Genomic DNA, 27,555 nt, shown 5'->3' on the forward strand with positions numbered 1-27,555 from the left:
TGTGTGGCACCATCTATGCAGCCACAGGCTTTTCCAGGGGATGCAAGTATGTGTGCATGGTGGCGTGAGGTAGGTCCCTCTTAGCCTCTTGGAGAGGAACAGCACCTACTGCTTGAAGAGGTGAAGTGGGTCTCACAACATGTAGAAACTTCTGAGTTGGTGAACCAAATAGATGTGAAATTCCATATAGAATCTTCAAAAGATGCAAACATAGATTACATTTTTTCATGAAAGAAATATGGGGAGATCTGTTGTCATATAAAGGCTTCAGGATTGTTTTGTCTCTAGCCTCTCGGGAAGAAGGAAGCCAAGGTTTTACTGTAGAACGTGCTTTCAGTTTGCTGGTCAGATCATCTGTTTCTGTTTCACCTTCTGTTTTACTCCAAGTGAGCCTGCACTGATTACAGTGTTGTCTTTTCTGGCGGGCAGACAGTAAAGCAGTACTGATCCAATTGTTGTTTCATAACTACTTCTTGGAAGACACATCCATCATTCTGTGGACAAGTTCAATAACCAGAACATGTTTTCTTCATTTTTGAAAATGTGGCTCATGAAACATGTGTTGTTCTTTGGAAGTGAAGTGCATTTTAATGTGCAATAAAAGTCTCTTACAAAGAGTACATGCATAGCCTACAGGGAAAAGTAGTTTAATTCTCCCGTCTTTAAAGATTATTTTTATTTTGGAACTTCTCTTCCAGCAATATGATTAAAGTAATACACAGCCAGTGGTTGCCTTGGACGCTTGAGCCATCAAGGGAGTCAGGATTTGAAAGGCTTTCTCAGTATGAGTTAATAGCAATAGCAGCCTACCATACTCTCAGAATTTTATTCTATCAGCTTGTATATAGATACTTTAAAAAGGCTTATTGCAAATATTTCCTTGCTGAAGGAGAATTCAGCCATTATTGGATGTTATATTCCCATATGAAACCATCCTTTTGCCTATTAATGTATTGTATTTCTTCTGGCAAGTAGAATACATGCAATGTAAGCCATGGGACTGAATTCTTAATACAGTAATTGTACAAATGTCTTTTCCTATTCTATCAGTATAAATGCTTATTAATATTCTCTAACCTTGTTCATATCACATAATAGTTGTGTTTGGAAGGGACCTCTGAAGACCTGTGGAAGCTGCACACTTTGGATATTGCAACAGTGGCTTAAATACTTGAAGGGAACTAAATCCTCATACACTGTGCTGTTCTCATTGAAGATGAAACCACTTTCGACTGAGAAGCTTTCAAATGTATTGCTGATCTTCCAACAGTAGCACACTACTATTGATTTTGTCTCTAGTAATCATTTCAGGGTTGCCCTTACATCATTGCCATGTTTTTGTCCTTCACCCTTGGCTGAGCTTTTGAGCAGTGAGCAGCTGGAGAAGGTGATGAGTGTGATGAAAAGGTAACCGTTCAGAAAAAGTCAGAAAGGATGTTTATACCAAAAGGTTTACATTGGGCATTCAGCTTCACAAGTGAAGCAGTGAGATATTTTCAGGAGGTCACTTGTTCTGAGAGTGATTGGAAAGAGTCACCAGGGCATTGCAAGGTTTGGTTCCACATTTTGAGCAGAGGTCATGCTGGTCAAAATTTCAAGCTAGCAAGTAGTCGTCTCTTGATTTTTTGTTTTAAAAAGGGGTCAGCCCAGCATTTGAAAGCTGGACTCCAAGAAGCTAGACTCTGAAAAGCAAGCATTTCCTCCACCTTTTCTCTCATTACTAGACGATGAATTGGCAGTTGACTACCCTGATGATCTTCATCTTGTCTCTCTTTTCTCCATGGCAAACCCACAGCCTATATGTGCTTGAAAACTGTGTGTAGAGCTCAGGTCTCTGCAAGCATTTCCTCCTCTCTCAGTTGCTTTGCTATCTGTCAAATTACTAATGGTCAGACATATAAGGAATGAGTCCATGATGGATTTAAGGACTTAAGTGAGGTATAGCTCAAGGTACAGTGTCAGACACCAGACCAATAGTTTATTTCTAAGTAATGGCATAGTAACAAACATAGTAACAAACAAACAATTATCCAGGTTGAAATGACAGCAGATCCAGTAATTCACCAATACTGGGCATGTGAACAAAGACTTACATGCCCGTGGTGAACAGGCAGGCTAGCAGGAAGGCAGGCATGGCTCTTCTCCAGATGAGGAACAACTTGGACCAGCTGAGGGGCTCAGGGAATGCCTATTTCCCTGTATGTTTCTTCTTTTACTCTTGAGTTGCAGAAGCATTACCTGGGCTTGTTAACTAATGACTGTGTCCTGCCTCAGCTACTGCTCTGTGCTGGTTCTATCCTTGGTGTGCACATGGGTGGGAATACCACACAAGGCATTACTAGCCTCATGCTTACACCTCTGTTGTTGTGGCTTGTCAGTTGGAAACTGAGTATTCTGATTTCAGAAGGTACGGGTGGTGGTGTTGGAGGCAGGTCTTTCCCTGGTATCAGAGGTAGGTTCTGCTCCCAGGCAGCTGGTGGCTGTTAATGGATGACCTTTGTCTTTACTGTTCATGGAGAATTATTTTATGTAAGTGTACACAATTTTCTCATCATTTTTGCACTGGAAGGAAGGTGAAATTCCATATCCGGCATTTTAAAGGAAAAAAATAAGTGAGATAGTGAAGTGAGCCATTTAGTCGGTCATGGAAATCTGGGGACAGGAGTAAGGTGGCCAGGGGGTGCCAGCCAGCTCTAAACACCCAGACTTTTAACACAAGTGCTTTTGACTGTGCTGATATGTTTTATTTCAGGAGTTTTTAATGTTAGCATCCTGAAGGCTAGAACATAAGTATAAACCATATGTTTCAACTCCCTTAAGCTGGAAGGGGATCAAGTTTAGGATTTCCATTCTCCTTACTTGCCCCTTACAGGAAACAGTTGATGTATTTGTGGCTTTCCAAAATGAACAAGAAGAGGGTGGTACTTACTCATGGGGGTTGTTGTTACTTTATTACTGATTTTACAGCCTGTCCTGTGTATCATTTTGCTTGAGTGCATTTGGATCCAGATGTTGCTGAAATATAAGGCTATTTTTTCATCTGTGTTCACCTGCCTAAAAAGCTACCACGAGCAGAGGAGAAATAGAGAAATACTTTGAAACTGACAAGTCACAAGGGTTGTTCAGTCACGTGGTAATCATCACTATGAGCATACGAGAACTGAAATAATAATTGTAATAGTCTGTTTTCTTTTACGGCCCCTCAAGGCGAGTGCTTGTGATTATTTGCTGTCAGATACAAGTCAGAAGCAATATGTGTGTTAGGATTTGGGAACCATCGCATTAGCCTTGTGTAAGAGGGAAAAAGAGCCCATGTAAATTCCCTCATGCTAAGGGAATTTCTTGCAATAACCCATATCTGCAGCATAAATGTCGTGAGCTATTTAATAAAGATCCCTCTTGAAAAAAGAGTTGCTGAATACCCGTATTTAGTCAGTAGATCAGTAAGGCATTGCTGTCTTCTACAGCTTTTGCTCCGGTATTCTGCATAGTGCTTTATCCTGCATATAATAATATCCAGTATTATCCATAGTGATTTATTACCAGTCATTCTGCTGGTCAGCGGAAGGTACAGGAGGAAGGAGGGTCACTGTGTGCTATGAAACCTCTCTTCCAGCTGTGCATCAACAGGCTCCTTTATTTCTGGCCTGTGTAGTAACTGATAATTGCTGCCCATCGTGGCATGTTAGTCCATTTGGCACCTGTCGTGCTGCAGCTGAGTTAAGACCGACCTAAACATGTATGTAAGATTTTTCCCTGGTTAGACTGACCTTGGGAGTAAACCTGTTCCCTGGGACTATGTCTGGTTTTATGTGTGTGCAGGGTCAAAGTATTAAGTGTTAGTCAAAGTTGGTAGCTAGTTCGTGGTCTATTAAAAGTAAAACAGACAAGCTAAGACTGAATGGATTGTCTGAAGCTGTGCTCGTGTTCTGCTTCCTGCCATGCACAGGGACCTGATCTCTTTCCTCTTTCTAGTGGGTGTATATACAAGAAGTTTATAATCTCACTTGTCAGGAAAAACAGCTGTGATATGAAATATGAAAGCACATCTCACCTGGTAAAGAAAAATACTCTTTGTATACCTGTTGTGCAGAACATGACAGGACAATATAAAAGCACAAACTGTCTGCTCAACAGAAACTCTGAAACTCTAATAGATGTTGCTTACTGACTCTTAATGGCTTTTCTAATCTCCTGACCATGTCCCCTGGACAGTTTGGGAACTGCTTGGTGCATTAAAGGATGGCATCACACCTGAGATGCTGTTTGGTCCCATGCAGAGCAGCTGCTTTTGTGGATGCAGTGTGAGCTGTGCTCCAGTTTTAGGACTCCTTTTACCCACACTGTGGGGGTAACAGCAGTTTCTGGCACTGGATCCTGAGCACCTACAGCTGTGAGTTACTTCCAGCCTTTCCTCTTCCCTCCTGTTTGGAATGGTGTACCGTCTTCTCTATGAGAGAGACTGTGCGGTTGGGAGCATTCCTTGTGGAGGTCACATCTGCACTGCTCTGCAACTCCTTCTCTACCCAGAGTGGCACAACTTTTTTGGACCGCTATGCTCTCTTTTACCACAGCAGTTCTTGCTGTGCCAGAAAACATCCAAATGAGCTCTTCCACCCTTTCCTGGAGTCCTCAAGATAGATAAATTGCACCCTTGAAAGCAGTAATAAATACGAGTCTGAAATGCTGGCTTTATACGGCTTTTTAAATTTTATATGTCTTCCTCAGTGTTTCAATTAAGGCAAATTAAAAATTAATCATATAACAGGGTATGTGATAAGGTCATGCAAGTTAGCAATATAAATTCATTGTGTTTGATGGGAGCATAAAAACAAAATGTGAGATTGCAGGGGGTCTTAAAATCCTAATTCATTAGTGGTGAGCAAAATAAGAGACTCAAGATTTCCTAGGCTCAGCAAGATGCCAGTGTAAACTGGGATCCCAGATAGACATCCAGACCAGTAGGTGTTTAAAACATCCATATTACATTGCCTTCCCTTTGCCAGTGCAAAACCCCCACCACCCAAACAGGGACAAAATGTCATGTAGATTTCCACGTGTATGACCATATCTGCAGTAAGTATCCTGTGCTTGTTTTCATCCAGGTAGTCGGTTTGCTGACTGGGGATTTGTGGCTGGTTTCAGCCTCTGGAGGCTGTGATATTGGCACCATTGAATATCTCTTTGAACATATAAACTAAATGTTTTTTTTTGTGTGTGTGTTTTTTTGTTTTGTTTTTTTTTTTTAATTTGAGGCAGTCAGCCATAATCTTAATAATAATGATAATGTATTTTTGTAAAGTATCTTATGTCATTTTCTAGAATCAAAGCACTGGGACCTAAATAGCAGAGCTTCATTAAGGAGATGAAGTGAACGAAGAGAGGCATCTGGCAGAAGACCGAAGGACAGTGTAAAAATAGAGGCACATGGTAGTTTGAGTAGCATTAGTCATTTCTGATATTATGTTGCCTATGAACCTCTGCTCCATTCAGAGCGGAAGCCTGAGCCAACAAAGCTAGTTTTTGGGACATTCACACAGTGTTCCTTTCTTCCTGAAAATAAGCAGCTGAAGCTTGGGGAAATTGGAGGTGCCTTTTTGTTAGCAGAAATCTTTGCCACAAGGACAATTTGATGATGTATCCTAAATAAATCTTCAAAAAGCAAATCAGCAATTTCTGTACCACCCTTTATTTATTTAATTATTTATTTTTTCAGTATGCTGTTGTCCTAGAGCATGTGCCCAGATTCATTGCGATCGGTTAATGTGAGGATCCTGGGGAATATAATATATATAGACACCCCCTTTAGTTTTAGTTATTTATTTGTATAGCCTGCAAGAAGAGGTAGATTGCTTTGTGCTGGATTGCAGAGTTTTAGGCTGTAACATGGCTAAACCGAAACCTGTATTTCAGAAGCATTAATGATTTTTCACTTTTAATCTTGAGTTAAAGAGTCATTTTCAAAGTTCTGTCTTAAACTGTTTCTTTTTCTTAAGTTTTCAATTTCTCCCTTGTACTTACTTTCTCGTACTCTCTATTTTCATCTTTTATGCTCCTTCTCAGCAGCATAGCTCAGTGCAAACAGTAGTATATTACTTTTTGGAGTACCACTGTATGGCACATTAAATCTGGAATCAAACATCTTTATAGCTGGTAAACCAGAAGCATATAGAAATGACTCTCTCAATAGCACAGAGAAAGCTGCTATCAAACCTTGGACTGCAATACAGGTGTTCTGTTGACTCAGCTACCTCTGTAGCTGTCTAATTGCTGCTTTGTCTGTCTGACCTTTTGAGCTTTTTGTTCTCATTGTTTTCCTAATTTGAGCTCTTCTGCTCTGGTCTAGGTTGCTTCAGGCTTGCCCACTCTTGAAGTGCTTTGGTATACATGTTCACTTGGCTCTACGTAATGCTTTTCATCGTGGTGGCAACATAGGCAGGATACTGTTTCTTCTGATTGATAGAATAAATATGTTGAGTAATAATATGGTGGGATACAGGTATAATACTTAATGAGACTACAGAACATGTATCTGTTGTTATCCTGTCCAGGGAGAACAGGGACTTCAGGATTATTTCTGATTTATGTAATTGTGTGCATCATTAGATTTAGAGAATGAATGTTTCCTGAGGTAGGGAAAACATTTTTTGGCAGCTTGTTGAAAATTCCCTTGTGTCACTGACTGTATTGTACAAATAATGTAGAGTAGGGAGCAGGGGTTGAGCTTGATGGGAAAAACACATTTTACTTTAATACTCAAAAGTGCAAGTGTGAGCAATGCACTGTAATAAGGGATGGCAGTTGACGGTTAGCTAACGGGAGTTTCTCATACTTATAGATGTTAATAGTAATAAATACAATAATTCTGTGTGGTGAATGCTTTTAATTGTGGAATAAAAGGCACACCAAAACCAGTTTTCTTATGTACAGATGGTAAAACTTTTTTCCAAAATGAAGGTATTATTTAGTTCTGTAGAAGGTGGTGAGACCTGTGCTGGTTCAAAGTAGACCAGGAGAGGTTCAGCACTTGCCTCAGCTTGCTTTTCTTTATTTGCAGTGAGGAGCTGCAAATGCTCAGCTTTTCATGCCCATTTTTAAAGTAATTTGGTTAGCAGAAATGGGATGATGTAGAAGTTCCTTATCTCAGAGAAGAAATTCACTGAGGTGAGGTTTACTGTAATACTGTCTAGTATATATGCAAAATGACTGAAGTGAAAAAACATCTGTGTTCATACTTCCCTTTGTCCATTATTGAGGTGGAGAGATCCGGAGGACATGAGTAATTTGGATAAGTAACCTAAACTTTCATTATCAAGCTATGCTAAATGAATTAAACATGGGTTACTTTATAACAGTGTTACTTTATTTTTTGCATCAGTTTAATTAAGTTGGTTTTAAATCACTGCCTAAGTCACACTGATGTATTGTATTCACACAAATGAGCATTTTTCTTCCTTTGCCTACAACAATCCACAGTTCTCCAGCCACTACTAACATGTCTCAGCCTGAGAGGTATCTTTTATCCTTCAGCATGATATTCTTTATGTGTATTTAGTTTTTTATTCACTGTGTCTAACAGGTGGTTTCCTCCAGTACTACTGCTTAGTCAGTTTGTTCCTATTTTTACATTTGTAGAGTTGATTATTCAAATCTAAATGTGGAACTTTGCACTTTATTGATTGCATCTTTTTTATTCCAGACCATTTCTGCAATTTGAAATGACTTTGAAATGTGGATCTTGCCTCTCTTTAAAGGACTTGAAACTTTACCCATTCTAATGTCAGGCACAGATTTCGCAAGTGTCATCTCTGTTCTCTTGGTCACAAATGGGACTGTTGAACAAAACGACCTAGAATACACATACATGGATCCTCTTAGAAATTGCTGGACAGTTTGATAAGGAAGCTTTAATAACTGCTGAGTTCTTGATTTCTCTAAACCACCATGTTTAGTTTTTTTCACTTTTTCAGTGAGAGTCTTAACCTTCCTTTGTAGACTTTGTGTCTTTCCTCTTCCCAGTGAGTTCCTAAATGTGAGCCGAGACAGGTTTAGGGCCATTGGTTGAGTGTTTTCATTGAGATTATTTTCCAAAATGTCCTGACTTACCCCAAATTTTTTCATGGTACAACAATTTTCTTTGGTACAACAAGACAGGGCAGGAAGACAAATGGCTGTACTGGCTCAGCTGGACCAAAAGCTTCTCTTCCACCTTGCCTCAGACAGTGATTAGAAGTGGATGGCAAGGGAAGAGAAAGGGAAATAATTAAAATTGGTGTGTTATTTCCTCCTATGGCTCTCTAGGGTACTGTCAGCTCTAGGACTTTAAAAGCCGAATGTGGTTTTGTGTATATTCTGTCCCTCAGTAGATTTGTCTTCCATGTACTTCTCTCCTTGACCCCGTGTGATCTTTCAACATCTACAGACAAGAAGTTGCAGAGGTCTTGGGCTCTTCTTGCTTGTTCCCAAACTGGCTCCTCCCAGTTTCCTGTCATGGTTTTCTTTTTTTTCTTCTGAAGGGCAAACACCTATGTTGTATTGCCCCAAGTCACCTCCCTGCAGAGTGTCCTCTGTCCCTTTCCGAGGAGTTCTGGATCATCTTGACAATCCTTTTGTACAGTTTTCGTAAGCTCTTTGGAGTGTGAAGATAGAGAAAACACGCTTGGCAGTTGAAATTGATGGCTGGCTGGCTGAACACATTTGCACCTCAATGACCACCACTGGCCAATGAGGCTTTTCATTATTAGATATAACTCTTCTGTCCTCTAAACAAAGCCAGGGGACATCCTCCCTCCCTCTCTGTGCTCTCCTCCATCCCCATCCGCAGCTTCTCTTTGAGCACAGCTGCACATCACATCAGTCCTCCTGGGACATGGGACCTTCCTACCCTGCTGCTACTCCTCTACATTATGCCTTTATTTCCTTTTTCTCCCAAGATCGTACTGAAGAAGAAAATGCCACTCTTCGATTTCTAAATCCCTCTCTCTGTATATTGCGATCTCAGTGTATTTAGGTTTTAGGTAGTTGCAGCCTTTGAAAGAGGGAACAAGCAAAGAGGATTTCCAGCAGCAGATGCCTCACTAACACGTCTTGGTGAGAAGGCTTCAGAGTGTGTCTGCGAGTAGTGGTGGTGGTGCTGCGTTTTGCCTGTGCAAGGTAATACTGCTGGTTTTCCTCTATCCAGCAGCTGTGGCTGCAGCACGTGTATGTGGGGGGAGGAGGGTGAGGTGTGTGTAAAATATTTTCCTGTTTTGTTTTGGGGAAAAAAAAAACGTGAAAATTTGGAACTAAAGTTATTTTACTCATCAAATTGTTGTCTGTAGGATGTTAGTTACAGGATTTCTCTGGTTAACATGGGGTTGGATAGCAACAACCTAAGCTTCATTTCCTGAATTTCCTAAGTGAATGTTTGTGTTAATTTCTGAAGGTAAAAGAGTTCTTTTACTGCAGTGTAGTTGCTGCTGAATATTTAATCAGGTTATATTCAGATAATGTTTATGTCTTCAGCAGAAAACTCCTGTTATTTTTCCTGATGCTACCCTACCACTGCTGTAGCAGTGGCTGTAGCTTCAGATAGTGTTTTTTCATCATAAGCTGTGGCATGACTTTGGAAGGGTGTCTGGCATAGAGAGTTGAAGCAAATATCTATATATTGTATGAGAACTGAATGACTGCAACATTATTTTGGGGAGATGAACATGACAGAGAAGTTTTATCTAAATGGTTAAGAAGCATTGTTTATATTTTAAATGAAAACAGTATGCTGCTTTAGGGAAGGGTGATGAAAGAAGGATGACAGATTCAGGTGGAACAGTGGAAGCAGAGGAGTACAAAATGTAGGGTACAAGTTCAGTCCAGGTGGGTGAAAGTACTGAAGTCCCAGTGCTTTAAGCTGAGGTGCTTTGTAAATTTGTATAGGTCTCAGAGATTAGCTGGTGAGATGTAAATGTCAGTGTTGCTTTTGTGTTGTTATGAAGCTGATGATTGGGAAGATGACTGGGAGCTGATGCTCTGTGAAGTGCTCACCAAGTGTAGGAATCACAACATTTTGCTTTTGTGGCTCATCTGTAGAGGAAAAAACTAAACTACATATACATATATATGTATATGCATATTTATTTCAGTGATACATGCAGCAAGCCTAAAAGGGTCTGCTGTTTCTCCATAGCAGTGTTTCAAACACTGAGGTCTTCTCTGACTGTGTTGGAGGTCTCCATGGAGGACCAGCACGGTTAGGATAGGAATTTACCCAGCTGTAGGCTGCAAAGGGAGATGATGCAGGAAATACTTAGGCAATTATGCCAAAGTGATGTATCTTTCTGAATGTAATCCAAAACCAAACAAAGTAATGAGGAAGTTTTTTTCCTTTCCTTTGACGCTTTTTCAGTGATGCTTATTACTCTGACATGGTCTTTCCTGTCATTCATGAGACATCCCAGGACAGGCAAGACATGAATTTCTAATACAAGCAATAAACAGGAGCTTTTCCTCTCCACACCTAAATACGTATTTTAATATTACAGAGGCATAGGTAGGTTTTCTGTGGCAGGTCATTTTTAAGAGTCATTCACACCATTTTTATGCCAAAACACTTCACTGACTTAAATAATACTGTTACAGAGATAATTAATAACACAGAGAGAAATTAAGAAGCTCAGGCTAGAAAGAAAGGAGACATTTTCTCCTGGGGTTTGAAAGGAGTTGGAAGAGGCAGGGAGGTGCACGAAGGCTCTTCCAAATGACACAAGCAGGAGAGTTTTGCACCAGCAGTGCTAATGTGGTCTTGGGTGGGCAAAGAAGAGGCCTGTAGCACTTGAGCCGAGAGGCAGGAAAATCCTCTAAGGAAAGAGGTGGGAGCAGGATCCCAGCATGAGGGATGTGGAGGTTCAGCTGCACAATTGAGCTGTCAAGCTTGTGTTTTATGTGCCCTATCTCTGCCCTGCATGGATACCTCTGGTCATGAAGGGAGCAGTGCCAGAAGAAAAGGTGGCTTCCTCCAAGTTGCTTACAGATGAGGAACGAGTGCATTGGCCCATCATGTTGTTTAGTCTGTTTAAATTTCTTAATGCATAATAATATGAGAATTTAACAAGAAATTCCATTCTTTCCCACTTTCCTCTGCACTGAGGCTGCTGCCTAATTGTTTCCTTTCTTCTTTTCCCTCTTTCTTTTCTAATACTCACCAGATAGCTGGCATAATGGAGTTTTTCACTTCTACATCAAGTGCAGCACCTGCCATGTGAAATCTCTCCTTTTCTCTTTGGGTGAAAGCTTTAAGCAACACTTCTCTCACACAGAGATTAAGGCCTCAGTATTGCTGTCTGGGCTGGACATTTGATTAATACAGGGTCCCTTTATTATCACCCTGCCTTTCTGCTCTTCCTCATTAGAAATCAGTGACTCTTCCCCAATTCATTCATGACTGGGAGAAAAGAATGCCTAATGATACACATAGATAAAGAAAATGTATAGCTTGCATTCAGCTGGTAAAATGAGCTATTTTCCCACGTGGAGAGGGCATTAAGCAGGGGGTGCATTTGCCTGCTGCAGCTGCTAGTAGAAGCCTCTGACAGAAGATGGCAATGCAATGTGTGCATGCATGTACACCTACATATGGAAGAACTTAGCTCAGTTGTTGTTCATATATAATTTTGTGTTTTGGCGAAATGATGTGGTAGCCTGGAGTCGTTTTTTTTTTTTCCCTCTGAAGATTGGAAGTGTTTTTGCTCCTGTGAGCTGCTGAGTGTTTCCGTTACCACTTGACAGCACTGTGTCAGCAGAGCAATATTTACTTGCTGGTGTTTGTCCAGGGAGGAACCACAAGGAGGGTTCTGTAGGTGTGTTTTGGCCAGAGCATGGTTTCCTGAGGACATAATCCTTCCCGTAATGAATTGCACAATTTACTAAGTTAAGAATGGGTACTTTGATAGTTTGTTGTAACCCTTTTAGCACTTACATCCAGAGTTTTCTCCAATTTTTAGTGATGTAGTCCTTCCAGGCGCAGACGGTATGCAGTTCACTGGGGATTAGGGTTTGATGAGTGTGTTTCTGCTGTCCTTTTCCCGGCTGCCTCCCAGCTGAGCTGCCCATGGCTGTGCCATGGCTGGCATTTGGGGCTTGGTGGAGTTCCCTTCAGCCTGGGTGGGAGCACAAGCCAGAGAGGTGCGGTGCAAAGCACAAGCCAACAAGCTCTCCTGGACATGTGCTGATCCTGTGCAGGAGCAGCATGAATGGACTGCTGATGCAAAGAGAGGTGGAAGTAGTTCAGAGGAGAGGTGTCTCAGGTCCAGCCATTACTGAAGGGGATTTTATGGGGAGCAAGAGCTTTCTTCTGTTACTTGCTGTGTTGGTTGTAAGACCAGTGTGGCCTAGGCTTGCCTTTACCTCAGGGCAGAGGGGGCAGAGCTGCCAGAGCTTGGGGCTGAAGCGTTTGGAGGTGCAGGGTTTAGAGCCTGACTATAGGGATACATGCCAAAGGTTCCAGAAGCAGGGTTAGCAGATCCAGGATGGTGGGAGGTGTTACAGAACAGAAGCTCACCTTAGATATTATAAACCATAATGTAGATTGTAAAAAGGAATGTAAACAAAACCACATATATAAAAACATATATATATATATATATGCTTTTTTTCCTGAGTAAATTCAGCTTTAGGTTTGAATGTTACACTGAGTTGGCAGTGAATTGTGAAAAGCTTCCTAGCTCTAGGCATCACAGGAGGCAGCAGGAGGGAGGGAGCTGTCAGCAAAGGAGTGGTAAGGCTGACAGGAAAGGGACATTTTCTCTCTGTAAGTACTAAATAAACTTAAATGTCCATGGGTCAGAAAACTAGTTGAGAGGAGGCTTGTGGGGGCTAGTACTTTAATGTATTTGAGAAAAAGCAACTCAAGTTTGGGTCTTGGTAATATTGTGCCAGTTGTGTAAACCTGTCTCAATGTTCTTAGGATGTTCAATGGGGAAAATAAATCCTGGCTTCATGTGGTGCCAAGGGATCATATCAAGGGGCTTTGTGGCTATATAGCTGCACTATGGTAATACACAAGTTGTTCTTCTCTGAGTCTGTTCCTGAGAAATGTAAACCAAGGCATTCTTAGGAATCAGAAATATTTTAGGGTTACATGTACCTCATGCATATGTGTAGATGTCAGGGACTTAACTGTTGAGAGTCCTCTGTAACGTGGTTGGGAGACTGCTGCTGTTGTGCATTTCCTTCATGCTCAACCTTTATGGTCTTGCACTATCTACAGAAGTAAGAATCAAAAAAGCCCAACAACTCCGGTTCAAGATCAGTTCAGGTGAAATGAAGAATGTGGATGGGGGCAAATGAAGAACTGGTGCTAAGTGAGTGCTTTCTAAAAGAAAGATGCTTTGGCAGTGTACTGCCTCCAAAATGTGCTGGATTCACCCCAAATAATAAGGTGACAATGGGAGTAAGGTGCCTTTCTTTATCTTTCAGTTGATTTTACTTCTGTTTTTAATGTTTTAGCGTAGTAAAGCTTTTACCATCCCAACACCTGCCTGAGAAACTTATTCTACTGCTGTATGAAATGACATGATTGATAACTCAAGTTTTTAACTCTTAAAACTGAGTTTACCTCAGTTAATAACCCTTTGCATTTTTTTTGGTTGGTTGTTTTTTTTTTTTTCTTTTTAATGTGGTGTGGGTACCTGAAACTGGCAGTTTTCTTTGGCAATGGTGCTACAGGTCAAGAAAACAAAGTCAGACCTCATAAAGAGCGTATTTCCACAAGCGTACATCGTCAGAACAGGATGCACTTCATTCTTGTGGCTCTGGCAAATGAGCTGTGACATGCTCTTACTGATGCTGCTGCAAGTAATGAGCAAGAGGTTAGTTTTCTGGATGAAATACATTTAAATGGCGGTGAAGGAGAGGACTGTGATTTGTTTTGATTGGATTTCCCCATGTAATTTGCATACTGCAGTATGTAATATGAGCAGCTAGATATAATGGGTTTTTTCCTCCAAATCATAGCGTAAATCAAGAGAGAGGGAAAAAAATTGCTTTTAGTGACATTGCATTCTTTTTTGAAGAACCTAGGAGGAGCTTAGATCTGAATGGTTCAAATGAACATACTGTTCTAATTGTGTTGATTATAACAATACACAAGGTTGGGTTTGTGTACACAGTAATGTATCTGTGAGGTAAGTTATAAACATTTGGAATCATTACCTTTGTTTTCATTCTCTTTCCCAGGTCAGTGTTAAGTAGTTCTAAAACTGTTCTTCAGAGGTTTTGATAAACATTTTTCTATAGCTGACAGAGTGAAATAACTTGTTCGAGATAGGCTTGAGATAAAAGCACTTAATAATAAAGTGCTGTAGTAGCTATTACAGAACAGCTGTACTTTCTTTCTCCTTACTAAGGAGGTTATAAATTAGGGTGTTTTACTGTGCAAACTCAGTCCTTTCTTATGTTTGTCCTCATTTAAATTGACAAACCCATGAAAATAAATATGACAAAAATAGGTATAATCATTAAAAAGTTCACACTAAAAGTTTGTAAGTGTGGAATGGGGGCACAGATGTCCATTTAGAGAAACAGAACATAAACTTAGTCTGTAATCTGTGTGCAACAGGCTCAAATGACACCAGTTTAAAAAGAATGAAAGTCTTGGAAGGAACTTAGGCAGCAATAGAAAAACTTGACTTGCTCCCTCGCTAGCTTGTGCATGCCTGTGTGCACATCTGCTTGTTTTTCAGACGATTGTGCCAGCGCAATAGCAGCTCTTGTCTGGCATGACAGCACTTGAGTGCACTGAGACTGCAATGCTTGTTTCATCCCAGCATCTGGTGAGATTAAGTATTAGCACTGCTGTTAATGAACAGTTTGCGGATGTGAATGAATATTTGGGGTTGTTTTTGTTTCCTCTGGTTTGTAGCCGACAAAGCCGTCGGGATGAACAAAGCCTTCCAGACTGCCTACTACATAGATTAATTTACAGCTGCCAGTTTATATTAGTAGTTCTATTTATTCTGCTTGGGTGCTTTTTTGAGGAAAGGAGTATTTCTTAGTCAATTGTCTTGCAAAGAGAAAGGAATTCAGGAAATGTGAAGCAAACAAATTCCTGTCAATTAGGTAAGCTTTTGGCAGCTGAGTTGTTTGCTCCCTTTTCTTATGATTTTATGTTACATTGAAGGACTGAAGTTCAAAAACAGAATTTAAGTTGGGGTCTGAACTTTGTCTTTTCCCTCCTGCACTCTGCATTGGTGATGCTGGGGCTTGGGGAATAGCAGCTGTAACCAAATTTCTTGTTTGCCTTCTTAAAAGCCTGGCCTTACTGAAGGTTTTGACAAGAGCAGCAGCGTATATCTCTTGCCTCTGCAGCTCCGAAGATGCCACAGGTTTATCAGTAACCCCGCATGCTCCCTTTTTTTTGTGATGTTTTGCTATAATTCTTCTCTGTTGGTGTTTGTGCTGAGTCTTGGTTCCATGTGCCAACTGCCTGATGTAGCCAGGGACTGCTGGCTCTTGCTGCTGGGGATCTGAACCTGTGCACAACCCCTCACCCATGAGAGGTTAGGTGGTTATCAGTGAGGGCGTGAAAGAAATATCTGAGAGTTTATCCAAGAGCCGTGTGGATATGTCTGGGTATGGATGATACAGACTGGCTGATGTTATTGTCCATATTCTAAAATAACTGCTTTGGAGGACTTAAGTAGTTCAGAAAGGGATTAGTTGGTTTATTTACGGCAGGATCAGGCACACCAGGAGGTGTGCCCTTCTTCCCCAACCCCAGCTGAGCTAGCATTCTTTGTTGCCCAAATTGCTGAGAATGGGATTGAACTGGGCTAAATAAAATCTTCTTTCTCCCCCTCTTCTCTCCTGGGCTGTAGGGTGGGGAATAACGCATTGTGGGCCTGTTTGGAAACCAACTGGAAGGCAGTAAGACATGAAACGTCCCAGATGTTAAGAGGAGGCCTTGTAGTGACAGGAGCAACTGCTTTCAGGACCCTGCAGTGTCAGGGGTACCTGCTCTCCACCAAGACGTCCCAGATGAAGGGTCAGCTCTGAGGCAAGGCAAGGGAGTAGTGTCTTTTTGTCTTTCAGAAATAATTTCCCTCCTACTCATTATAATGAATGGTCCTTTCTGTAATTCACTTGTAAACCTTTGCAGGTAGCAATTACAGTACCTCATGTATTTTGATGCAAGTGTCTTATAGGAGAAATATCATGCATATGTAACTATACAGGCATATATATATATATATATATATATATATATATATATATATATATATATATATATATATATATATATATATATATATATATATATATATATATATATATATATATATATATATATATATATATATATATATATATATATATATATATATATATATATATATATATATATATATATATATATATATATATATATATATATATATATATATATATATATATATATATATATATATATATATATATATATATATATATATATATATATATATATATATATATATATATATATATATATATATATATATATATATATATATATATATATATATATATATATATATATATATATATATATATATATATATATATATATATATATATATATATATATGTACACACTTATTTTTTTGGTGAGAAGGTGGTTTTGCTCCATAGTAAGTGATCAGTAGAGGGCATGATACCTGTGCTGTGATTTCTGCTTTCTTCTGTCTTGGTTGGATTTGGTTTTGGAGCTTGCAGGTGTCTAACTGTGGCAATGGTGCAGGTGTTTGCTATGCAATGTGCAGCTTCATTTGAGAAGTACTTTCTGCTCCTGTTTTACTCTTTATTCCTTTGAAGGTTTTTTAACTGATTTGGAAACGCCAATTTAATGAATGCTGTTCTTTTAAGTGTTCCATATCAGGTGTTAGAAGTATGTGTGTGCTCCATTTAATAAGATTTTGTGTTACAGCTGAATAAAGAATCAGATTTCTTTGTTAACTACTACCTGCCATGCAGCAATCAGAAAACCTTAAGACCTGCATAGATGAGAGAGAACCATAGTATTTCTCAGTACCTGGCTGCTTTATTCCACATAGTTTTTTTCTGTACACTGTTTTTGTATGCATCTAAAATCATCACACTTATGATTATTATTAGTAAATTGAAAAGTCTTACTAAGAACTGCAGAGCTGCATAATTTCCCTCTTTCTCTTTCATTCTGGAAAGCCATCTATCTCACTATCTGTTACACCACCTAAGTCAATAGAGGCTTGATCCTCATCTGCATGTGAAAGGGGAATTACGCTGCTGTACAGATGAACAGAGTACAGGAATCATTCAGTATCTCCTTTAAGCTTCCTTAAACATTTTTAAAGAGTAAAACCTTTGACAAATTATGTGGTTAAAGACCTTCATGTCAAATGGTTTTCTTGGGTTACTTGATTTTCTTTCATGTGCACAGATGACTTAACAAAAAGAATGACTTTTGACTGTACTACAGGAATATATGTTGAGAGCATACATCATTAGTAAGACCTTGTAAAGTAATTGGTGGTTTATAAAAACCCACAAGACTTGAAATTACATATTTTTTTTTATTTTGAGTGTTTTGTTTTCAACTCCTGTTTTTTTTCTTTCCTTCTTCTGGTGTTTTTATTGGAGCTGATGACAATATTGTTTTAAGAAGCAAATCTTTTTACTCACTGTTTTCACCATCACATGTATTCTTTCTATAGAGATCTGATGGATTAACCACGAAATAGTCTGCTTATTGGTTACTCTCAGGAGAACAAATGAAGCATAAAATCTTTAGGATATTTTTTGGGTTGTTCTGCAGATATCCCAGTTGTAGCTACTTATGTTGCCTGATTTTGAATCCATTTCCCTTTTATTCTTGCCACAGATGGGGAAGCAGGCAGTGCACTGAACAGGTATGGGCTTGCAAGTGTACTTTCAGGCAGATGTGTCTGCCTGTTGAGATGCTATGTGTGCATCTGCTTTGAGCTGGATCTCTTATGGGGAGACTAAATGAGTCAGTAGTGGCAGTGCAGTGGGGACTACCTCTGAGGTGGAATCCTGTATTTGGATCTCAATATCCAAACCAGAAATGGGACTAATCCCATGTCCTCACATACAGATATGAAAAATATGCATTTAGTTTGTATTAGGTGAGGAAAAATAGTTCCTGTATTTGCTAATACATTTGGAAAATAATGATTTAGAATGAATGCAAGAAAGATAAGCAGGTCATTTTTTGAAGTCTGTCAGGTGTTAGCGAAACATCAAGCCATTCAAATTTGGACACTCGGGTCTTGAGCCAAACTGTCTGCTTTGGACTCTCTTCTAGTGAATGGAAATCATAGAATAGAAGCATACAATAGTTTGGGTTGGAAAGAACCTTAAGATCATCTAGTTCTAACCCCCCTTACATGGGCAGGGAAGCCTTCAAACCCTGGCCAACCTGGCCTTGAACACTGCCAGGGATGGAGCCTTCACAACTTCCCTGGGCAACCTCTTCCAGTGTCTCACTACGTAAGAGAGGTATTTCCTCCAGAGGGATGTTCAAAATCTCTAAATTAAGTGCTTAGTCTGGATTGCCTCTCTGTTTCCATAAGCATGCTCTGTAGTCAGCGAAGAGAATGGGGCTGAGATACCTGTGGATATGCTTCCCCATCCCTTGTTTGCCCCAGAGGATGGTGGTTTGGGTTCCAGAATAGTGGTGAGGGAGAGAGGTGCAAACATCAGGTTCTGCACTTGTGAGACATAGTTTAGGGGGAAAATTCGACAGTTTGTTCTTTTATTTCAATTAATTCCCTAAAACTCCCCATATTTTAGAGAAAACTGAATAAGTGACATTTTGTAGGGTGGTGATTCTGTTGTGATCTAAGGAGTTCTTCTGTTTTCATGTGGAGTGCACCTCATTCCCATGGTCATACTGCTCCACAGCCCTTTGTTTATCTTTCCCTCTCTTTTTACCCCTTTTGGGTGGAGGGGCATAAATCTCTTTGAAACATCTAGCTAAAATGTCACGGTACTTAATGAAACAGTGATGCAGCTAGTTATGTTCATCATGAAGAATTTAAACAAAGAATAAGCTAAGCCAGAAAGTTCATAAATATAAAGGCATGTTTTCCTGCAGGAACCATAACAGTTCTGTGGCATCTGTGTATTGTAGACAGTTACAGTATCTGGTTTTAATGTGTGTGACTTCTTACAGTGTGCAGTTACCTGAATATTCCTTTGACAGCCGTAACTTCGAATTGACTAACTTTCATGTGTTTGAGCTTCCCCTCTAGTATTTCTCCCTTTTCTCATCTGAAAAGCAGTAAAGAAACTAGCAGAAAAGAGGGAAGGAAGACACAATGGAGAAAAGTCATAACTGAGTTGAACATGTATTTGAATAGAGAAGACCTGTGCTTTTTTAAGTTTGTGGTGTGGAATTGTATCGCAGGCTAGCAATCCTATTTACTTCAAAGAGCATGCATGGATTTTAAATAGCAGATGTTGCAACCAGCAGAAAGAACTCTTCAGGCTGCTGTTTTGTAGATGGAGAAGATCTACAGATTAAATTTTCCAAGATCCCCAAAAGATCTTATATTCAGAGTTCAAAAAATAAAAAGTATCTTAAAGATTTAAATCCATTTGTAAACATGAACAATAACAAGCCTTACAGCTCTCTGGGTATCAGGAGCTGCAGTGAGATCCAAATGCTGTCAAAATTAACAGTGAATTCCCTATGACTTAATAGGGTCAAAAATCATACTTAATGGTTTGCATGTGTAAGATTAGATATACTCAAAGTGGCACAAGGAATGCCTTTGCTGCTTAAAGATGCTAAATGACAGATAATTGAACAGTGGTTAAAAGGTGCTGGGAATCCCATGGCCCTCAGGTGGGAGCACAGGGCTATAATTACAGTTCAGAAGACTACAGAGAATTTCTAGCAGTTTCTGTAAGAAAATGAAAGCCTTGACTTCGCAAAGTTCTTTCTTTAATGAAAGGCCAGTTCAGTGTTATGTATAGAGTGCACACCATCTGAGTAGAGGTGTGTGAAAATTAGAGGTGAGCTCCCTTTGTGGTCAAAGGGGTCAGAAAGAACCTGGGACACTCATCCTGTTGACTGCATTATGGCAGTTTCACTTTCTCCATTGACTGTAGAAGGATTAGAATGTAGAATTGAACTAATCTAAACCAAATCTTCCCTGAGGTTTAACTTAGGCAACATGCATCCAGCATGGTGACTATTGCAAGGCTTTGAGAGGAACATGCATGGCCTGTCATTAACCTTCAGTTTGGTGAAAGAATTTGAGGGAATTACTAATGTATTGTGTGTAAATTGTGTAAAATTGTGGGAGGAACGGGGAGCTGTGGCTGAATTCTCCAGGGTTGTTTCTTTTCCCTTCCCCTTTGCTCCTGGGTGGATCAGTAGAAAGGGAAGGCAATTGTGTAATGGCATTTTTGCCCATCACTGTGTGATGTTAGTTTGACACATGCAATTTACTTGGAAAAGCTTAAGTAGCCTTAATAACAGAAAGTCCCAGCAGAGCTGACACTAATGGTCTCCCCCGTTGTCAGCCTCAACAGAGAGATTAAGAACTAAATGAACAAAGAGACCAAATTGCCATCTCCCCCCTGTGAGTGTTGCATGAAAACAGGTATGAGCCATGACAGTGGGTCTTTGGGCACGCTCTCCCGGTGTGAGAGGGGATTTTGCCTGTGCTGTCAGTTTATTGCCATTACTGAGGGCTGCTGCAACATTACCCAGCCCAGCTGTTTTTACACAAAATAGTCAAGTCCAGCCGTCTTGAAAGAAATTCAGTATATTGTGCCCCAGTAATGCATATTGTTGAATACTCTTCAGACACTAACCATCTGATACACTGTGTTAAACCTAGACCAGCTAGGTCTACTGTTTTTCCTACCCAGTTTTGCACATGCAAATCATAATTTCTTGGCCAGAACTCTCAGTGAGGTGTAACAGTGCAGCTCTGCAGGGTGAGCCCTCGGAGATGGATGTGTCCCCAGTGCATTGGGTTGGACTTACAAAAGTGTCTCAAAGAAAATAGAACATCTGTTTAAATCACTGCTGCATATATTTTCTGTCTGTTTTTTGTGGCTACTGTGTGGAAGGCTTTAATTGCAACTCACTTCTAAGTAAGATTGATTGGCCTTTTATTCAGAGCACTGCTCATTTTCTGTTTCTATAGAATGGCAGGCCAAAAATTTCTGGCCATTAGCAAGTAAAACAAACATGTTTCAAGAGAGGTTTAGGTGGGCTTTCCAATCCAAGATTTGTTCTATGATGATGATTGTTTGTGAAGAGTAGACTCTCTACCTTATTCAGCCTCAGTACTAAGGAAAAGTGGATCACCTTTCTGTGAACAGCTGATTTTCTAAGATGCTGTTGTGTTTACAGATCAGTTGTTAAGCATAAACCGTATCTGTGTCCCCTGGATTTAGAAGACTGAAAGCTAAATAAGAGTTATGCCATCAGTATCAGCATTGTCTAGTCTTACCAGTCTTGCTTTATAATTCATTGTATTTTCCAGCATCACATACACTTGGTCAGGTATTACCAGGTGAATGGTGGAGCTTAACATATTTATACTTCAAAGGCAGTGAAATAGATGCTTTGCGTTTCATTAACTGAATGTAGGTAGATGAATGTATTTAATCGGTGGTTCTGTAGAGGAACAGTCCTGCTGTTATGTAATATAATGAATGATATCTAAGCTCCTAAAATATATTTGAGTCATAACAAGTAATGTTTTGTGCTAAAAATGTATTTGTACAGCTTAGTTTGTATGGTTTTCTATGTGCATACAGCATACAAATGAACTCTGTACATCAGATGCATGTGATATTTAATCTCAAGTGGAATGCTTGACACTTGTAGCAACAGTTCAAAGATGAGGGTAGCTTTATTAGTGTTTAGTCACGCTTTCTTAAATTCAAATTCTTGTCTTACTGTGGTCAATTAAAGTTTCGTTGTTGATCTCCAGCAATTAGAATTTGCTCCCTTATATGTTACAGTGTTGTTTTGTAATTGATTAATGTACGCATCAAAAATGTGGAGGAGGAAAAAAGGAGGAAAAAAGATGTTATTAAACTTCCTTAACAAAGACTTGCATGACTGATGCAAAAGACAGGAGGATGTAAATCTTCTTTTCCCTCCTAACGAAAACTAGAAATACCTCCTCCTGACTGGACTGCCACGCATTCTGGGAAATACCTACATGTTTCTTGAATCATGGACACTAAGCAAATCTGACAGTTTATAAGGATGTAGTAATTTAATATAAATATTTACTTAAGTAGGGCCTGGATTGTTTTCAGAAAGCAAATGCAATGAGACTGAAACAATTCTGTGTTATGCTTCCTGGAACCATGCCACTGTATCTTTTGTCTTGTCTGATGGACTATTGCCTTGTCTAACTTTCCAAGGAAGAAAAAGCAATGTAAATATAAGCAGAATTTTGATGAAGCAGAAAAGTGATTTGGGCACTCTATAAAGGAGGATTTTTTTCTTCCTTTCCAAGGAGAGAACACAGTAGACTTCCTAGATATTTTTCTCGCAAGTAAACTTACTCTATTCAGTTTTAGTATCTGGAAATTTCTCAATAATCACTAATTTTAAAACTTTTCTAGTGTATCTCTTACTGATTTTTAGAGGTACTCTTGTCCTTAAAGCAGTGAACCTGGGGAAAAGTGGGGAGTGCCCGAACAGTACATCTAGTAGTGCAGTCTGCCAAATGATTTCTGCGAACTTAAGCTCTCATTATGTTGGATAAATCTTTGTTGAGTGAAACTTTCAGGTTTCCCAGAAGCTGTATGAGAGCAGGAACTTAAAACGTAGCATTTCGTAACAACTTGTGAACAAGGCTGTGCATGCATCAAAGGAACATAATTTATACAGTTGACACTTTGGGGGTATGTCTGGTTCTTTACTGTATACCAAGCATCATTCCAGCATTCATTTAAGAATACTCAAGAGTATGTATTTTCTTCTGCTATGTCCTCCATCTCGTTGGTGAGTAATACAAGAATCACTCTGTCATTCCTGTGAGGTGCTCCTGTCCTGGCTTTGTGGTGACACAGGGTTCAGTTCAAGGCTGAACTGGTTCTGGTAGCCATGGGTCCTTTCAGCTTAACTGCAGTCTCTCTCTGCAGCCCCAGTGAGGTTTTTGCCAGCTTGGGTTTGTTGTTGGGGGGTTCCCTTTTTTTCTTCCCTCCAGTTCTCTCTCTGTGCAGCAACTCAACAATGCCTTTGAAGAGAAGACTGACAAAAGATGTTTTTTCGCTGCTTGTGCTCTCCCTTCTTACAAGCTGTCTGTTCTCCAGCAAAGGCAGACATTCTTTGCCGGCCTTCTTTTGCTAATCCCTCTGCTTGCCCTGCTCAGTCTTAATCATTCCACTGCTTTTTCATCTCTTTGCTTAGTGTCCACCCTCACTTCTTGTTCCTGTGGTTTTGATACCAACATAAGCTGACTTGAATCTCTTCCAACTTGAAAAAAGGACAGGCCATCACCAATTGCATTTGCACTTCTAGGTACCCTCTGCAACTCTCTCTCGTTGCCCAACATGCTTTCAGTAGCTGTTGGTGGAGTGCCTCCTTCTAATGCACCTGTGCCTTTTCCGGTCCAGATTTGCACATTTCATTCTGGGCAGCATCTTTCCTGACGTCTTCCTCATCAAGGTTTACAAGTTGCTCTGCCTCTTCAGCCTCACTTTAGCTGACAGCTGTCTCTTGTTCCCAGTGTTGTTCTTGAAATCCTACCCATGCTTTTGTTCTCTGATTATGTCCTCTTTGGGTTCTTGTGCCTCCACAGTGATTTGCTTGGAGGATTCTTCCCATCCAGCATTTTGCATTGTTGTCTGTGGTTGTGCCCTTGGTCGTTTGTGTTTGTATTCTGAGCCTTGTGGGTGAGATTACCTTGAGACAACATCAGCTCAACTTCTGTCTGTATGCTGAAGACTTCTCTTTGTTGCTGTGCATCCCCAACATATCTTCTCTATAGGCCAGAAATACCTGTCTTTCCAGCAGAGTCTTGTGGACATGGAGATGGTCAAGCTGGCATTTTTCTGTCTCATCACTTCTGCTTTTTTTCCTCCTTTGCAAACCATCAGCAGCAATTCTGTATTTTGGATCATTTGGAAAACAGTCATTCTTCTTGCCACTCAGATTCCTGATAATTCAGGATTTCTGTCGGTGATTGTGACCACACTGTACCTATAACTTGACAAATATTTCTGCATCTTGTCTCTTTTGTATACGTCTATATCGTTAAAACTGTCCAGAATGTTGTCTCATAAATTGTACTTCTGTTACTATAACGTGGTTCAGTGATATTGGTAATGTGAGGATTTCACCCTGTTGCTGCTGCTCTGCATACCCCTGCAGAGGTTGTTCCCTTAATCTTAGGGGTTTGACCAAAGCACCTTCCTCCCCATGACCATCCCACTTTTCTTTACAATGGTGAACATAAGGTGGTTCCCATTTTGTAGGAGGGAGCCTGTGGTGACTTTTGATCTTTCATTCAGTGTTAAGATCTCAAGTGCATCCCTGGCTGATTCCGGATGTCTCCTTCTGTTCCCTCCTCGGCTCATTTTGGCACAAACTCTTGTGCCCAGGGAGAACTACCAGGAAACATCCATGGTGCTGCCTGAGAATCCTCACTCGGTGCCTCCTCTTGCTTTTTACTGTGTTGCCTGCAAAATTAAAATGGTAACCAAGATGCTGCTAGCATGTCTGAGCTCTTACACGGTTCACTGTATTGTTGATGAATCCCTCCTGCACCATCTCTGTCTGCCCAGTTGCCGACTCTTGGTTTTTCTCTCAAATTTAGGGCAGGGATCATCTGTTTTACTGTCTGGACCCTTTTCTTTGAACCAAGTTTCAGGCCATAATTGTCTTTGATAAAGAATGTGTAAATTAGCAGCTTGTTGTGGTAATTCCATAAATTGCAGTCTCCATTCTAGACATTAATTGCCAGATGAACTGTTTGTGTAAAGTTACTTCTGTTAGTAGGTAGTTTTCAAGGAGTATAGGTAAGAGGTAAGATACCCAGGTGTGAAATAACACTAGCTGTGTGCCTGCTGAACCTGATGGGGTGAACACAATGACACAGCTAATCAAAATTAAATTGAATTAGGTTTAATCAGGCTTACAGCAATGTTTCTGGTTTGTTTGTGTTTTTTTTCTAAAAAGGAACCTGTTATTTTTCCAGTTCCCAAATGCAATTGTAATTGCACATAACCTGTGTTCCTTGTACACTCTCTGGGACCTGGGAACCTGTTTTCAGGGTACTCCATGTGTTCCTAAGTAGAAGTAGTGTGTAAATTCATCCCGGCTGTAAGAATTGATTAGATGAGCTCTGGAGATCTCTCTCTGATTTCCATTTCAGTGATTCTAACTTTAGGCTTTGTGTTCTTGCACCTCATCTTGAACATGGTATATTAATAGTCTACCTGCAGCTTAGATACAAGTTGGGTAGTTGTTTTTGTTTTGTTTTGTTTTACTCTCTTTTCGATATTTCAGTTGAATTTCTAATTAAAATGAAACTGAAAGGTGTATTTTCAAGCAATGACACTGTCATTGAGAACATAGCAAAACAGTACCAAAAGGTCAAGTCACAGACATAACCAGTGGTTAGTTTTCCGGTGTCTTTCTGTGTTACCAGTTTTGTTCTACATAAACACATCTGCTGATCTGAATGCGTTAGGAAAAAGGATAAGAAAAGCAGCTGAATTCTGCTGAGATGTTAATTGGTATGAAAGAGGGACGGTAAGGTCTTCCAACAGCATTTTCTAATTGAAGTCACTGAACTGGCATTTCGGCAATGCTTTCTGCTTCAGAGATCAAGAGAGATTATTTATTCTTAGCAGTTTTCTGTCTGCAGCTCTCAAAAGTTCAAGCAGGACAAAGGACTTGCAACGCTGCTGAACAAGCAGTGACATTGGCGATAGGTGATCATTCAGTGCATTGTTTACTTTTATGACTTGCTGTGTTTTACCAGCAGCCCAGGCTCTGGCAGATCCTTTGCTTCTATGTCAGGGATTTTGGGAGGAGGGTAAAGGTCCATCTCCTCCTTGTTAAAGTGGCAGCTGCTCTGCCTCTGTGCCCTGGGGAAGCTTCTGTAACTTGTTTCTCTACAGATGTACAGAGCTGACGTTTTACCTTTGGAAAGGAAACCACCATGAGTCCCCAGCCCCTCCACCTCTGTGTGCCTCAAGGGTTGAATTTATGACCCGGGAGTAGTAGAGACCTGCTTTTTTGGCAGTGCAGGCCTGTAAGTCTTTCATCTGCTCACAAGTACTGCTAACAGGGTAGTCTATCTGGAGTTTAGAGGAGATATGGTGGCTTCAGAAAGGATGTAACAACAGTTATGGCAACAAATAAACCTGGAAAACCAGCAAGAATGGGGAGCTAGTAGGAGTATTTGTGTAAAGAGAATATGAGAGACATTACAGGGTGAAATTTGAAACCTTAGTGAATGCACCTAGTAAGTTCCCATAGCCAGAGAAAAATTTACTTGCTTATGTCCACCTAGGTGCCATGGCTGAAATGGGATACCTGGGCTAGGGTGACAGTGAGATGTGATGGGGAAGGTACTAGAGAGAGAAGCAGGACAAATAATTTTCCTGATTTTCCTGATTTGTTGCCTGATTTCTGGGAAGCTACGAAGGTCTCTCTGCTCTCACTGCATTGATTTTTCAGAGATTAGTTAGCTGGGAACCAGACTGGAGAGCCATGGTTTGAACTTGTTTTGTTTATAGTGGGAAGCGGGTGTGAAAACCTCAGGAGGAAATGGCTGGGTTTGCCCAGATGGATACAGGCAGCTGAATGCTGCAGAAAGCACCGGTGTTAAGTTTCTGTACTCCTCAGTCTGCTCTGATGCTCCATTTATGGTGTGTTTCTCCTTGCGCAGGAGCAGAGTACCACCGTGGTACAGAGACTAACTGTTGCTGTCAGCACTGGAGAAGACTGAAGCTGGAATCCCCATTGTCCTTAGCCAGAGGTTGCCCTGCAAGACACAGCTGTAAAATGTTTGTCAAAAAAAACTAAGAGTGAGTAAAAACCAAATCTTTTTTATTTTTGTCTGAAATGTATAAAAATAATGCTGTGCAGAAGTGCATTTGGAAATGCACTGAAGTTCCTGGGTAAATAGGGATTTCTAAGGGCTGGTGGCTCAGTGCTAGTGAAGAAAAGTGTTAAGTGTCCTATTGGTTTCCCTAAGCAAGAGGCTGGCTCATAGGAAGAGCTGCTTTGTCAGGGAAAACCCACCTGGGAGGGACAAGCTTCTGGGGCTGATACAAAAGTTGCATGGGGAAATATCTGAGCAGCTGTATTGGGAAAGATGTCCTGTTATGTTTACCATGTTCACCTCCTCAGAGAGGGGAGCCTTGCAGGAATGAAGAGGATGGTTTCCTAATCTGAGTTCTCCAGGACACAGGTAGACAACGGTTTTTCCAATGGCAGAGACAGAGAACATCTTGAGGATGCTTGCAGTTTTCTCAGTGATTTTTAATTGCCTTTTGAATAGTAAATGTCTATGTTCAGAAACTCACTGCAAAGCAACATTCTTA

The 27,555-nt window shown here is 40.3% G+C and overlaps 1 protein-coding gene across 1 annotated transcript in view; it reads left to right on the top strand.

Annotated features, from left to right (window-relative positions):
• The window catches only part of ANKRD6 (ankyrin repeat domain 6), a 95,424-nt gene that overhangs the window by 20,532 nt on the left and 47,337 nt on the right, over positions 1-27,555 (top strand). Inside the window, exon 3 of the mRNA XM_062608391.1 lies at positions 26,906-27,036. The gene's annotated coding sequence lies outside the window, so the exon portion shown is untranslated. The remainder of the gene's footprint in view (positions 1-26,905; positions 27,037-27,555) is intronic.

The sequence above is a fragment of the Pezoporus occidentalis genome, unplaced genomic scaffold, assembly GCF_034315485.1.
Source record: "Pezoporus occidentalis ecotype Australia unplaced genomic scaffold, CSIRO_AGI_Poc_V1 ctg13, whole genome shotgun sequence".
NCBI lineage: Eukaryota > Metazoa > Chordata > Aves > Psittaciformes > Psittacidae > Pezoporus > Pezoporus occidentalis.